This window comes from Pseudophryne corroboree, chromosome 2 (assembly GCF_028390025.1).
Source record: "Pseudophryne corroboree isolate aPseCor3 chromosome 2, aPseCor3.hap2, whole genome shotgun sequence".
Lineage (NCBI taxonomy): Eukaryota > Metazoa > Chordata > Amphibia > Anura > Myobatrachidae > Pseudophryne > Pseudophryne corroboree.
The window spans coordinates 250,941,305-250,953,468 of NC_086445.1; the positions used below are offsets into that span (position 1 = coordinate 250,941,305).

General features: G+C 48.5%; 1 long non-coding RNA gene across 1 annotated transcript in view; it reads right to left on the reverse strand.

Moving 5' to 3' along the window:
• Window positions 1–11,921, reverse strand: part of LOC135050697 (uncharacterized) — a 33,016-nt gene extending 21,095 nt beyond the window's left edge. Inside the window, exon 1 of the long non-coding RNA XR_010241749.1 lies at window positions 11,730–11,921. This is a non-coding gene — a long non-coding RNA (uncharacterized LOC135050697). The remainder of the gene's footprint in view (window positions 1–11,729) is intronic.
• Between the last annotated feature and the right edge of the window lie 243 nt (window positions 11,922–12,164).

Consider the following 12,164-nt stretch of genomic DNA (forward strand, 5'->3'; position numbering starts at 1 on the left):
TAAGAGTTCCCAGTATGAAGTTTGCACCTCGCTATATCGGTCCTTTCAAGATTGAACAAGTCATCAATCCTGTTGCTTACAGACTCCAGTTGCCTCCCTTCTTAAAAATACCCAGGACATGCCATGTTTCCCTGTTGAAACCGCTGATCTTGAATCGGTTTCATTCCTCACTTCCTCCAACTCCGAAAGTCCAAACTCAACGAGGCGTTGAGTATGAAGTGGCCAAGATCCTGGACTCACGTCACCGTTACGGTCAACTACAATATCTTATTGACTGGAAGGGTTATGGCCCTGAGGAACGTTCATGGACCAATGCTTCTGATGTCCATGCTCCTGCCTTGGTCCGGAGATTCCATTCCAAGTTTCCTCAAAAGCCAAAGAAGTGTCCTGGGGCCACTCCTAAAGGGGGGGGGGGGGGGGTGCTGTCACGATCCGGGTATCTGGACGCCATTTCTTACCCATCAGATGCCTCCTAAGGCTGGCTCAGCGCTCCAGGACCGGATCCCATCTGTTATCCTGATGTGTACATCCCTGTATCCTCTCCTGTCACTCTGGGACGCTGTCACAGTAAACGCCATATTACACCTGGCATGGCGTCTCCCGCGGCCTTCGCCGCCGTCCCTGAACTTCTGCATGCAGAGTGTCTGAGTGGCGATTACGTCAGCCGCGGCCTCCGCTGTGTCCGCGTGGTTGGATGTGCATCTGTCAGCCTGGCGCCTCCTGTCTCCAGTGGCCGGTGCCGCCATTACTGTTTTCATTACCACATGGATTACAAACCAAACTTCCCTCCAAGTGTCTGCATGGGCGCAGCCATCTTGGATTCTGTCAGCTGATCATTTACTCCAATCTGTTGTCAGTATTGTGAATCTGCATAATTGCCTAGCCAATCCCTTCCTTGCTGCAGGTATAAATACACTGTGCCTGAGCAAGGAAGGCGTCAGTGCTTTGGTTGTCAAACTCCTGTGAGTTTGTCTCTCTCCTGTGATTGTCTTCCAGGTTCCAGCTCCTGTCTCAAGACTTCCACCATAGAGACCCGCACCAGCATTCCACCTGCGGTGTAGCCTGACTCTCCAATCCATTGTGGATTCATCTGTTTCTAGCTACAACATTACCTGCTTCCAGCCCAGCTTCCAGCAGAGTACAGCTTCTCTTAAAGGGCCGGTGTCCTTTCTACACTTTACCACTCTCCACCGGTATTATTATTTCTCCGCTCTCAAGTTCTACATTTCAGCTCATATTTCATCGCTCCCAAGTTCATTTATTATTTAACTGGTTCCAGCCAGTATCCACTCCGTGCTAACAACAGTCTGGTTCCAGCCAGTATCCACAGCAGCCGTTTTATCTTCAGCAACCCAGCTTTTCCTGGAACACCAGCTGGTACAATCCTGGGTTATCTCCATTGCTACAGTCGGGCCTAGTAAGGACTTTCCATCTAGAAGATTATAAGAACTAACTCACACTACCAGTGCCCTGTGGCTCCTGCCATCCTGTAGTACCCAGAAACTGTATTTATTCTTTGCTGACTTTTACGTTTTCTTTTACTGCTGCTGTGTTGCGGAGTTGTCATAATAAACATCATTGACTTTTATCCAAGTTGTCGTGGTCACGCCTTCGGGCAGTTATTATTCATGTTACTTACATGTCCAGGGGTCTGATACAACCTCCCAGGTTCCGGTACATCTCAGCCCCTACAACTGAGGCTGCCTCCCGTCAGCTCAGGCCCTCAGTTGTGACAGTAAGCACTGACCTAATGAATCCAGCCGGAGACCAGGATCAAGCGGCCAGGCTGATGCAAGAACTGGCAGCCCGACTAGAACATCAGGAGGCTGCACAGGGCCACATCATCCGCTGTCTCCAGGATTTCTCTACTCGGCTGGATGGGATTCAGACAACTCTCCGTGGATCAGGCGCGTCTGGTGCGTCAACCACAGTGACTCCAGCTATAACCCCACCCACCTTACCCATTTCTGCTCCACGTCTTCATCTTCCAACGCCAGCAAAATTTGACGGATCTCCAAGATTCTGCAGGGGATTTCTCAACCAGTGTGAGATTCAGTTTGAGCTACAACCTGGCAATTTTCCCAGTGACCGTACAAAAATTGCCTACATTATTTCTCTTCTCAGTGGCTCAGCCCTTGATTGGGCATCACCGTTATGGGAGAGGTCCGACACCCTGCTATCTTCCTACACTGCCTTCGTGTCAACATTCAGGCGCATCTTCGACGAGCCAGGCCGGGTAACCTCAGCTTCATCCGAGATTCTCCGTTTACGCCAGGGGTCACGTACTGTAGGACAATATCTGATACAGTTCCAGATCCTGGCATCCGAACTGGCATGGAACGACGAGGCCCTGTATGCTGCATTCTGGCATGGCTTATCTGAGCGTATTAAAGATGAGTTAGCTACCAGAGACTTACCTTCTAAGTTAGATGAGCTAATCTCACTCTGCACGAAAGTTGATTTACGTTTCAGAGAGAGAGCAACTGAGCGTGGAAGATCATCTGCTCCAAAATCTTCTGCTCCTCCTCCTCGCCAACTGTCACCAACTAAAGATGAGCCCATGCAAATTGGCCGTTCCCGTTTAACTCCTGCTGAGCGCCGAAGACGTCTCTCCGAGTCTCTCTGTCTTTATTGTGCAGCTCCGTCTCACACCATTAATGCCTGTCCCAAACGTCCGGGAAACTCCAAATCCTAGCTCGCCAAGGAGAGGGCCGGCTAGGAGTAATGATCTCCTCTCCATCTCCTCAAGATTGTAATCTCCCAGTCTCGCTTCAAGTTGCTCAACGTTATCGGAACGTTATTGCCCTCCTTGATTCCGGAGCAGCTGGGAACTTTATTACCGAAGCCTATGTTAAACGGTGGTCCCTACCCACCGAGAGACTTCCTTCGTCCATTTCTTTAACTGCCGTGGATGGCGGCAAAATTTTTGATGCAGTTATTTCTTTAAGGACTCTACCAGTTCGTCTGAGAGTGGGAGTTCTTCATTCCGAACTTATTTCTTTTTTAGTGATTCCAAGAGCCACACATCCTGTGGTCCTGGGCCTTCCATGGCTCCGTCTTCACAATCCTACAATTGATTGGACGACTACGCAAATCCTGGCATGGGGTTCCTCCTGTGCTGAGACATGTTTGTTTAAAGTATTGCCTGTCTGTTCTTCCTCCCCCAGGTCGTCTGATGTTCCACCTCCTCCATATCAAGATTTCACGGATGTGTTCAGTAAAGCTTCTGCTGATATCCTTCCTCCTCATAGAGAATGGGACTGCCCGATTGATCTCGTTCCAGGGAAGGTTCCACCTCGAGGCCGAACTTATCCGTTGTCTCTGCCTGAGACGCATTCTATCGAGGAATACATTAAAGAGAACCTAGCAAAGGGGTTCATTCGACCTTCTTCTTCCCCAGCCGGCGCAGGCTTCTTTTTTGTAAAAAAGAAAGATGGTGGTCTGCGGCCGTGCATCGACTACAGAGGTTTGAACGACATTACCATCAAGAACCGTTATCCTTTACCCCTGATTACTGAGCTCTTTGACAGAGTTAGCGGAGCTACCATCTTTACAAAGCTGGACTTGAGAGGTGCATACAATCTCATCCGGATCCGTGAGGGTGACGAGTGGAAGACCGCCTTTAACACCCGTGACGGACATTATGAGTACCTCGTCATGCCCTTCGGATTGAGCAATGCTCCAGCTGTCTTCCAGCATTTTGTCAATGAGATCTTCAGAGACATTCTATACCGTCATGTCGTGGTCTATCTAGACGATATCCTCATTTTTGCCAACGATTTAGAGGAACATCGTTTTTGGGTTAAAGAGGTTCTGTCCCGTCTCCGTGTCAATCATCTCTATTGCAAATTAGAGAAATGCGTCTTTGAAGTCAAGTCCATTCCGTTTCTAGGGTACATTGTGTCCGGTTCCGGACTAGAGATGGATCCTGAGAAACTACAAGCAATCCAAAATTGGCCGATACCCTTAACCCTCAAAGGGGTCCAGAGGTTCTTGGGGTTCGCCAACTATTACCGAAAGTTTATACGAGACTTTTCCACCATTGTGGCGCCTATTACTGCTTTCACTAAGAAGGGTGCTAACCCGTCCAAGTGGTCTGAAGAAGCCATGCAAGCATTTCATCTTTTAAAACAAAGGTTCATCTCTGCGCCTGTTCTGAAACAGCCTGACATCGACTCTCCTTTCATCTTAGAGGTGGATGCCTCCTCCGTTGGAGTAGGAGCGGTGTTATCTCAGAGGGCTAAAGATGGCCATTTACACCCTTGCAGTTTCTTCTCCCGGAAGTTCTCCCCAGCTGAGCGCAACTATGCCATTGGCGACCAGGAGTTGCTAGCCATCAAGCTCGCTCTAGAAGAGTGGAGGTATCTGTTGGAGGGAGCTTCTCATTCAATCACCATACTTACAGACCACAAGAACCTTTTATATCTGAAAGGCGCACAATGTCTCAACCCTCGTCAGGCCAGATGGGCACTTTTCTTTTCCAGGTTCTACTTTAAACTCCAGTTCTGTCCGGGCTCTCAGAATCGCAAGGCCGATGCCCTTTCCCGCTCATGGGAGCAAGAAAATGAGTCAGAGTCTTCAGACAAGCATCCTATTATAAATCCGTTGGCATTCTCCACGGTAGGGATGGACTCTACGCCCCCATCAGGGAAAAGTTTTGTGAAACCGATGCTAAGGAAGAAGCTCATGCATTGGGCCCATGCTTCCCGTTTTGCCGGACATACAGGTATCCAAAAAACCCTGGAGTTTATCTCTAGGTCCTATTGGTGGCCAACTCTGAAAAAGGACGTCTTGGAGTTTATTGCATCTTGCCCAAAGTGTGCTCAACATAAGGTATCCCGCCAGTCGCCTGCGGGGCAACTGGTTCCACTATCTGTTCCCCGTCGACCTTGGACCCATTTGTCGATGGATTTTATTACAGATTTACCCATGTGCAACAAGTTCAATACCATCTGGGTGGTAGTTGACCGGTTCACCAAGATGGCACACTTCATTCCTCTCACCGGTCTTCCGTCAGCTTCCAAGTTGGCTCAAGTATTCATACAAGAGATCTTCCGACTCCACGGTCTTCCTGAAGAAATTATCTCAGATCGAGGAGTTCAATTCACAGCCAAATTCTGGCGAAGTTTATGTCAAGTCCTTCAAGTCAAGCTAAAGTTTTCCACGGCTTACCATCCTCAGACCAATGGTCAAACCGAGAGGGTGAATCAGGACTTGGAGGCCTTCCTCCGCATCTATGTGTCCTCCTCTCAAGATGACTGGGTTCAATTACTTCCCTGGGCCGAGTTCTGTCATAACAACCAGTATCATTCTTCATCTGCTTCAACACCATTCTTCACTAACTTTGGATTCCACCCTAAAGTCCCTGAGTTCCAACCGCTTCCAGCAACTTCTGTTCCCGCAGTGGATATCACCTTGCATCAGTTTGCCAATATCTGGAAGAGCGTACGATCAGCTCTGCTCAAGGCATAGTTCAGGTACAAGAAGTTTGCGGATAAGAAGCGTCGAGCAGTTCCTGCTCTCAAGGTGGGTGATCGGGTATGGTTATCCACGAAGAATTTGAGGTTAAGAGTTCCCAGTATGAAGTTTGCACCTCGCTATATCGGTCCTTTCAAGATTGAACAAGTCATCAATCCTGTTGCTTACAGACTCCAGTTGCCTCCCTTCTTAAAAATACCCAGGACATTCCATGTTTCCCTGTTGAAACCGCTGATCTTGAATCGGTTTCATTCCTCACTTCCTCCAACTCCGAAAGTCCAAACTCAACGAGGCGTTGAGTATGAAGTGGCCAAGATCCTGGACTCACGTCACCGTTACGGTCAACTACAATATCTTATTGACTGGAAGGGTTATGGCCCTGAGGAACGTTCATGGACCAATGCTTCTGATGTCCATGCTCCTGCCTTGGTCCGGAGATTCCATTCCAAGTTTCCTCAAAAGCCAAAGAAGTGTCCTGTGGCCACTCCTAAAGGGGGGGGGGGGGGTGCTGTCACGATCCGGGTATCTGGACGCCATTTCTTACCCATCAGATGCCTCCTAAGGCTGGCTCAGCGCTCCAGGACCGGATCCCATCTGTTATCCTGATGTGTACATCCCTGTATCCTCTCCTGTCACTCTGGGACGCTGTCACAGTAAACGCCATATTACACCTGGCATGGCGTCTCCCGCGGCCTTCGCCGCCGTCCCTGAACTTCTGCATGCAGAGTGTCTGAGTGGCGATTACGTCAGCCGCGGCCTCCGCTGTGTCCGCGTGGTTGGATGTGCATCTGTCAGCCTGGCGCCTCCTGTCTCCAGTGGCCGGTGCCGCCATTACTGTTTTCATTACCACATGGATTACAAACCAAACTTCCCTCCAAGTGTCTGCATGGGCGCAGCCATCTTGGATTCTGTCAGCTGATCATTTACTCCAATCTGTTGTCAGTATTGTGAATCTGCATAATTGCCTAGCCAATCCCTTCCTTGCTGCAGGTATAAATACACTGTGCCTGAGCAAGGAAGGCGTCAGTGCTTTGGTTGTCAAACCTAGTTCCTGTTTGTCTCTCTCCTGTGATTGTCTTCCAGGTTCCAGCTCCTGTCTCAAGACTTCCACCATAGAGACCCGCACCAGCATTCCACCTGCGGTGTAGCCTGACTCTCCAATCCATTGTGGATTCATCTGTTTCTAGCTACAACATTACCTGCTTCCAGCCCAGCTTCCAGCAGAGTACAGCTTCTCTTAAAGGGCCGGTGTCCTTTCTACACTTTACCACTCTCCACCGGTATTATTATTTCTCCGCTCTCAAGTTCTACATTTCAGCTCATATTTCATCGCTCCCAAGTTCATTTATTATTTAACTGGTTCCAGCCAGTATCCACTCCGTGCTAACAACAGTCTGGTTCCAGCCAGTATCCACAGCAGCCGTTTTATCTTCAGCAACCCAGCTTTTCCTGGAACACCAGCTGGTACAATCCTGGGTTATCTCCATTGCTACAGTCGGGCCTGGTAAGGACTTTCCATCTAGAAGATTATAAGAACTATCTCACACTACCAGTGCCCTGTGGCTCCTGCCATCCTGTAGTACCCAGGAACTGTATTTATTCTTTGCTGACTTTTACGTTTTCTTTTACTGCTGCTGTGTTGCGGAGTTGTCATAATAAACATCATTGACTTTTATCCAAGTTGTCGTGGTCACGCCTTCGGGCAGTTATTATTCATGTTACTTACATGTCCAGGGGTCTGATACAACCTCCCAGGTTCCGGTACATCTCAGCCCCTACAACTGAGGCTGCCTCCCGTCAGCTCAGGCCCTCAGTTGTGACACACAGGTTCTGTGGCTGGCTGACTACAAGCCTGCATTTCACCTGGTTTTTAGCAGCCACAGACCCTGTGTAATTCATGAGTGTCCCTGGTTAAAGGGATAATATGGTCAGTCTACTGAAGTGTAAGATTCAAAAACTGTCAATAGGGAGGAGGAATTGGAGACTTGTTATTGGCAAATAAGTAATGTGGCATAACATGAACTGGAGGCTTAATAGTGTTGCGTAATATGAACTGGAGGCAGTATTTGGTAATGTGAACTAGGGCACTACTATAGTTCATAAAATTAACTAGGGCACTATTATGAGGCATAAATGGAGAGTTATTGTAGACAGGCTAAAGCTTTAAGCTGTCCCAGGATGCATTGGGGCCTCCTCTATAACCTCGCCTCCAGGCATTGTGAGCTCAGTTATTTAACCAGTCCAATGCAGGAGCAGGTAAGAGAGAAGGTAGATGTTAGTCACAGAGAACCACATTCTCACGTCAGGAGAAGGGAACATCAGCTAATGCCATACAAACCCATAGAAGCTAAGTGCGTCAGGGTGGGTGCCCTGTGAAACCCAATGTACCTCGTATAAAGAGAGTTAACAATGGTCTACCATAACTGTCCATTTCTGCAGCAGGTTACATTGGTTTCCACAGGGAAACATCAGGGATGTCCTAAAGCAGTTCCTCAAGGGAGGAGACGCGCCTTAACGGGTATGAGAACCCGGCATCCAAAAGAAGCATCCTAGGAGACGAAAGTATCAAAGGCATAGAACCTAATGAACGTATTCACAGAGAACCATGTGGGGGAACGCCCAGCACAGGGCTCGCCCGCCCCGCATGTCAGTCCCTGCCCCATCGCACAAGTACAAAAGCATTGCACAGTGGCAATGCTTTTGTACTTGAAGAGTAGCTCCCCACCAGCGCAGCTCCTGCGCGCTGGCAGGGAGCTACTCGTCGCTGTGAGGGTCACAGTGGCTGTGTGTGACGTCATGCAGCCGCTGTGGCTCGGCCCCCAACAGTCCGGGCAACGCAACACCGCCGACCCGCTCCCACCCGCCGAGCGACTGCCTCTGCCTGTCAATCAGGCAGAGGCGATCGCAGGGCTACGCCAGCCGTCGGCTGTCTGGCATGCTCCGGCACCGCAAGCGCAGTTCAGATCTGATCGCTGCTGTGCGAAAACGCACAGCACCGATCAGGTCTGAATCAGCCCCCATGTGCACTGCAGGTGTGGCAGATATAACATTTGCAGAGAGAGTTAGATTTGGGGTGGGTTATTTTGTTTCTGTGCAGGGTAAATACTGGCTGCTTTATTTTTACACTGCAATTTAGATTTCAGTTTGAACACCCCCCACCCTAATCTAACGCTCTCTGCACATGTTACATCTGCCCTCCCTGCAGTGCACATGGTTTTGCCCAACTGCTAACAAATTTGCTGCTGCGATCAACTCTGAATTAGGCCCTATGTACAGCACCTGTAAGGGAGTAAATAGATTTCAGGCATCCCTCCACACGCTTATCTGTCGGTTCCTTCAGTGAGGTGACAGTGGTGACAGGCAGATTAGATGACACCACAAGACGGGCGACATGAGAGTACACCGGTGGTGGAGTTTCCCACTTGTTTCTCAACTCCGCAGGGATAGGATAACAAGCTAGCATCTTTTTAGACAGGGAGAATTTCTTTCCAGGAGATGACCAGGATTCCTGACATATGTCAATTAAATGGTCAGAATGTGGTAAGACTACTTTTGTAACCTTCAGTGAAGTGACAGTGGTAACAGGCAGAGTGGACGACACCACTAGGTGGATAACATGAGAATCCACCGGCGGTGAATTTTCCCACTTGTTACATAACTCTGCAGGGAGAGGATAGCGAGCCAAGGCCGGGTTTAGACAGCGGGAATTTCTTCCCTGGATTAGACCAGGGCTCCTGCCTGATGTCCACCAAATGGTCAGAATGGGGTAATAGAGTTTTAAACTTCTGCCGTTTAAACATATCAGTTTTCTTAGCCACAGTAGCGGAATCCTCATCATCAGTGATTTGTAGGATTTGCTTAATAGCAACCACAAGGGCAGGGACATCAATATGCAATGGAGAATCCTCCTCAGAAACACCTGATTCAGTGTCTGACAGAACAGTATGCTCCCCCTCTACTTCAGATGAAACATCTAAGAGATTTGTGGATTGTGAGGAGGAAGCAGCCCGCTTAGATGACCCAGAGACTCTAGAGTGACTTGGAGTAGATTTTTGTCTGACCAAGGAGTGATTTAATTGTTGCAACTGGTTACACAAATTTTCCGACCAAGGCAGATTAACCATAGGGACAATTTGTGGCTGCAATGGCACAGGAGGACCCATAGGGGGCGTAAAGTGTTCCACCAGAGTACCTAGTAGGTTTGTGAATGCAGCCCAGGGTGGCTCCTGATTGGTGACAGGAGCTGCGGACTGACTGGGAGATGTATGATACATTGTACACAGAACATCATACACAGCTTCCCCCTATCTGGCGCGTGCTCTGCATGATGCATGAGTGTCCACAGACTTACTGCCCTTCTTGTTAGACATTGTACACAAATGCAACAACAGAGCGAATTAGTACGATAAAGACAGAGTACAATACCTGTGAATAAATCCGTTAGTACAGATGGAGCCTTCCTTATCTTGGCTCCCCGAGGCGCAGGCGTGCACTCCCGGCGTGACTAGGCAATCCTTCCGCCTAGTCACTCCGGGAGTGCACGAGTCACTTCCCATTGCAAGCGTCTCTGTCTCGGCCCACCCGCTCGCCCGCACGGAGACGCTCTCCATTCAAATGACTGGGGAGCGTCTCTGTCCGGGTGCGCACGCCCGTCAAGACGGAGACGCTCACAGTGACTAGGTGCGCCCAGGCGGACATGCCTAGTCACAGATGGAGCCTGAATAACGGAGGCTCCATCTGTATTATGACAATAAAACTGCACTGGACTATATATATATATATATATAAAACGGAGGTATATTTCAGAATACTCGTACAATATATCTTGTAATAGGTACAGTCTTCCTTAACTGACACAATCTGTATAAAGACATGTAGAATACTGAAGTGTTTGTAAAGTCACAGCACTGTATACAGGCGGCTTTACAAGGGAGACCGTGCCCTGCAGTCCCAGAGACTAGCCACAACTATGCTTATAAGATGGCACCCAGCGTCTCAGTCAGAGAGTGAGAGAGAGTGTGAGGCAGCTCCAGGGCGGGAAAATCTACAGTAGATGCCGCCCTGGGCCGGGGAGAGGATACAGCTCAAGCGCCAGCTCCCCTATGGTGGACTTCCTACTAGCGAGCCTTATTAAATGGGGGGTTAGTACACCCGACCTGTGCTCTATTACCCCGGAGGTCTAGTGGGGTCCCTGCTCAGTGACAGTGTCCACGCCACTGTCCACAAAGCCGGAGCATCTTTGCCGCAAGTACCCGGGAACAGGCCACGGGAGTATGCGATGCTGCTTGGGAGGTAATGGAACTGCAGCGCTCAAGTGTCACCATGACATACAGCGCTGACAGCCCAGTTTTGAAGAAATTATCTGTCACAAAAAAACCTTTTTAGGGCTGACCAGTGCAGCCCACCTGTTAGGTGACCTGCTGCTGCAGACATCAACTGAAACTGAGCTCACAGTGCCTGGAGGTGGGGTTATAGAGGAGGCCCCATTGCATCCTGGGACAGCTTAAAGCTCTAGGGGGACATTTACTAAGCAGTGATAAAAGTGGAGAAGTGAGCCAGTGGAGAAGTTGCTTATGGCAACCAATCAGCATTGACGTAACATTTATAATTTGCATACTATAAAAATATACAGAGCAGCTGATTGGTTAGTCTGTTGTTGCCTCTTGATCAAGATCCACTCCACACCCAGATGTTTCCCTGTGGGAACCAATGTACCCTGCTGCAGAAAAATGGGTTAAAATCTCAGTCAATTAGTACTCTAAACCATGGGCTTGTATAGGTGAACACATGGATGGTCCAATTGAACAGATCTGGTCAGGTGTAGCCAGAACTTTGTGAGCCCCATAGCAACATTTTGAATGCCCATATCCCACACGCCCCCTCCCTGCCCCCCGCTCCCCACCCCAGTACTTCTAGAGAGTCACAGCTTTCCGCAGTGGTTCATATTTCTACTGCACTTATAGGGGCATTGATTGATTATGCTAGTGAGCATGCTGAATGTCAAGCTATTCTAAAAGTTCAGGCGTGAAAGCATATGCAAATTTCACACAATATGATGCTCATTGTTTAGCCAGATAGCGTTCCGCAATACCATCTATCACAGCCTTTTATCATACATCATGCAGACCACGGAGGTTATTTACTGCCAAAGGGAAAATATGTAATAACTCACAGCAACTAATCAGACATTGGATTTCATTGCTTAGCTTGTACCATATTGATAAAAGCTAGTTAGTCATTGGTTACAATACCTTGGTTGTAAATAATCCTCAATGTGTGCTTTCATGTCCATTAGTAACGCATGCTATGCATTTATAATGTACTTCAATGATGCTGCCCAACATGCACCTGCTCATTCCATGGACTTGTGTCTCACCATCTGCAGTGCCATGGACCAAAAGAAACTGCTTGTTCTGCAGCTTCTGGATGTCATTCAATACAGAAGCCACCTGGGGAGAAGGGCACACGTAAAGGGGTGATGACTGACAGACATGCTTTCAGTATTTTCTATATAGCAAACTGAAATAAAACTCTGGTAAAGTACTACAGGTTGAGTATCCCATATCCAAATATTCCCAAATACGGAATATTCTAAATACGAATTTTTTTGAGTGAGACTGAGATAGTGAAACCTTTGTTTTCTGATGGCTCAATGTACACAGACTTTGTTTAATACACAAAGATAT